Source organism: Dipteris shenzhenensis, unplaced genomic scaffold (genome assembly GCF_047967505.1).
Source record: "Dipteris shenzhenensis isolate YYH24624 ecotype China unplaced genomic scaffold, Dip_SZ_1.0 scaf0138, whole genome shotgun sequence".
NCBI lineage: Eukaryota > Viridiplantae > Streptophyta > Polypodiopsida > Gleicheniales > Dipteridaceae > Dipteris > Dipteris shenzhenensis.
Genome location: NW_028239444.1, coordinates 28,397 through 32,500, shown reverse-complemented (window position 1 = coordinate 32,500; position 4,104 = coordinate 28,397).

Sequence of the window (4,104 nt, the reverse complement as noted above, 5' to 3'; positions counted from 1 at the left end):
GAATCTCCTTCTCCTTACTACTTCTTAAGAATATTAATGACACTGAAGTAAGTAGACTAGCGAATCGATTTGGGGGATAGGGAGGAGGTAGAGGCAAACACACAGGAGGGAGTTGAAAATGAAAGAATGGAATATCAAAATTATTTTGTGAATCCTCTTGTATCGGGTAACAACCGAAAGGTATTTCGTACTTCTATTCTTAGTATTAATTGAATGACGAGGAGCCGTATGAGGTGAGAATCTCACGTACGGTTCTGTAGAGTGACACTGAAACTGACTCATCTGTCAACTATTCCACAACTACACCAAAAAAACCTAACTCTGCCCTACGGAAAGTCGCCAGAGTTCGATTAACCTCCAAGTTCGAGATAACGGCTTACATACCAGGTATTGGCCATAATTTGCAAGAACATTCCGTGGTCCTTGTGAGAGGCGGGAGGGTGAAGGACCTACCTGGTGTAAGATATCATATCGTTAGAGGAACTTTAGATGCTGTAGGAGTAAAGGATCGTAAGAAGGGGCGTTCCAGTGCGTTGCAGAACATTGTCGTAACTTGTATCATCGCAATGATTCCGTATCGGTTGTTCTGATATGTCAAATGCATAGCCGACCCGATAGTGGGAATGTTGCCAGGGGACCGAAGCCTGCTATTACGGAGATTGATTATTATCTTATTCGTGTGAAACAACTCGGTGTCCAGGGTATTGCATTCCAGTAAGTTGAGTCTTACCCGGACTCCCATTTATTTGGAAAATCTTCGAATGTCTTCTCTCTCTCAGAACGAGTTCGGACTACGATTATGGAGATTCAGTGGAGGTTTTGTGAACATTTGGTAATTGGATCAATAAACCCACGGACATTCTTGGTGAGATAAATGAAATACGGGATTTCCCTTCTCCTATTCGTGGGATGATGAAGAGGAAACGGATACTCAATGCCTAATGAGTAAATATGATTCATTGAAGTAACCCGAACTTACTTCAAGACTTTCTATTCAATCATATGGAAAGCTGCATTCGATGAAAGTCGCACGTGCAGTTTGGGGGGAGATCCTCGACTAACCGGCGGATCCACCCTACAATATGGAGTGAAAAAGCCCAAATAAGATTCTAAGATACAGTCGAGATAGAATCGGAATCCGACATATCTGTAAACTCATGTTACACCGGAGCAATGTAGCGAACAAAAAGAAAAATATAGAATCGGATCCGATTTATCGTAATCGATTAGTAAACATGTTGGTTGATCGTATTCTTAAAGATGGCAAGAAATCATTGGCTTATCAGATTCTCTATCAGGCTATGAAGCGGATTAAGGAAAAGACGAATAAGAATCCACTGTCTGTCCCGCGACAAGCAATACGTAGGGTAACTCCCGATATAGTAACAGAATCCAAACGTGTAGGTGGATCGACTTATCGAGTCCCCGTTGAAGTAGTACCTGCAGAAGGAAGAGCTTTGGCTATCCGATGGTTATTGATCGCGTGTCGAAAACGTTCAGGTCGAAGTATGGCTTTAAGATCAAGTGATGAATTAATGGATGCTGCCAGAAATTCTGGTAGTGCTGTACGGAAGAAGGAGGAGACTCACAAGGTGGCAGAAGCTAATAAGGCTTTTGCCCATTTCCGTTAGTTCCGGGTTCGTTTCAATCCACAACCTCTTATTGGTGGATTGAAACCTTCTACTCCGGAGCGCAGGGTATTAGGAATCAAGATACGCCAGAAGCATATGGATAAGCAGAAATTAAATAATGGGAGAAAGAATATCCAAGTCATAGGGGAAATTTTGTCACTGGTATAGTACCTCATGAAAAAGAGAAAGACTAGTGTCGAATCGTAAAGTCCATAACATCATCGACATGATCAACATGATCGACATGACCAAAGTGATCGACGCAATCGACGCAATCAACATGATCGACATGATCGACATGACTAGAATGATCGACACAATCGACACAATCGACATGATCGACATGATTGGCACTGCCCGCATCCCCGCGACTCCCACCATTCTCAACTATCTCCGCCTGGGGCGGACTACTCACCTCGGGGGGGGGGGGGGATGTCAGGCAACGCCAGCAGATATTTATCCTGTATGTCCCTCACCTCGAATCGATGATTGAGTCGTAGTACATCTAAGGCAAAGCTGGCATCTCCCATGATGTACTCGAGGAGCCGAACTAACGTTGACTTTCCCGTGGTTTATGATAATAAAAGGGAAATGCGTCTGAAAAGAGAGTCAAGGTTTGAAGAAGTATCGTGCGAAAACAAAGGGAAGTCTTCCCGTTTCTTCGGATATTCAATCAATATTAGATTAGTTGACACAGGTGGGATTCTGTGATATACTATGGATCAACAGGCTCATCAGCTTGGGTAATCACCAATCGTTTCGAAAACCAAAAATTACCACGACCGCAACTTTAGAAAGACGCGAAAGCGCAAGCCTATGGGGTCGCTTCTGCGACTGGATCACCAGCACTGAAAACCGTCTTTACATCGGATGGTTCGGTGTCTTAATGATTCCCACCTTATTAACCGCAACCTCTGTATTCATCATTGCTTTCATCGCAGCTCCCCCTGTAGATATCGATGGTATTCGTGAGCCTGTCTCCGGTTCTTTGCTATACGGAAACAACATTATCTCCGGTGCTATCATTCCTACTTCTGCAGCTATCGGTTTACACTTCTACCCAATCTGGGAAGCAGCTTCCGTTGATGAATGGCTATACAATGGTGGTCCTTACGAACTGATCGTTCTTCACTTCCTACTTGGTGTAGCTTGCTACATGGGTCGTGAGTGGGAACTTAGTTTCCGTTTAGGCATGCGTCCTTGGATTGCTGTTGCGTACTCAGCTCCCGTTGCAGCTGCTACCGCTGTGTTCCTGATCTACCCAATCGGTCAAGGAAGTTTCTCTGACGGTATGCCCCTAGGAATTTCTGGTACTTTCAACTTCATGATCGTTTTCCAGGCTGAGCACAACATCCTTATGCATCCCTTCCACATGTTGGGTGTAGCTGGCGTATTCGGCGGCTCTCTATTCAGTGCTATGCATGGTTCTTTGGTAACTTCTAGTTTGATCAGAGAAACTACTGAGAATGAGTCTGCTAATGCAGGTTACAAGTTCGGTCAAGAGGAAGAGACCTACAACATCGTAGCTGCTCACGGTTATTTTGGCCGTTTGATCTTCCAATATGCCAGCTTTAACAATTCTCGCTCTCTGCACTTCTTCTTAGCCGCTTGGCCCGTAGTAGGCATCTGGTTTACTGCCTTGGGTATCAGCACCATGGCATTCAACTTGAATGGTTTTAACTTCAACCAATCCGTGGTTGATAGCCAAGGTCGTGTTATTAACACCTGGGCTGATATCATCAACCGTGCTAACCTAGGTATGGAAGTTATGCATGAACGTAACGCTCATAATTTCCCTCTAGACTTAGCTTCTGTTGAAGCTCCTTCTGTAAACGGATAATACCTGTCTGGTCGTGCAGCATCACTAAATACCAAACCTCGCATAAGGTTTGGTATTTAATGGAGATTCGTCCGATGGAATGAATAGAAATAATAGTAATATCTCGCCATAATCTTACAATTATCAGTTTCCAATCTTGGATTCTGGGGAATCTTTGAAACACCCTTCTAGGATTACAGAGAATGGGAATCAAAGATATTCTCATTCTGATTAGCGGAACGCTTGTAGTCCCGTACCCACTGGAATAGATTGAGAATACATTTTTCACCTAACATATTTTTTCTTGTATTAATATATAGACGAATAATACGTACGCGCATCGAATGAATGACCCTAGTAGATCTTGTTCTCTCCCAGTTAAGAAAGCTGAATAGGGAAAGTAGGGGGCGGACGTAGCCAAGTGGATCAAGGCAATGGATTGTGGATCCATCACGCGCGGGTTCAATCCCCGTCGTTCGCCCATCAGGTTGGAGAACTCGTCTTTATCACTCGGAATAAAATAAGTTGATGAGGAGATAGATAAGACATAGATAGGTTTCTTCAACAATTCGAGATTCCCGAGACAGCTTCAGGTAGGTACGAATACACCCACAAATCACCACATCGAAAGTACTCACTCCATTGGGCCTTGAA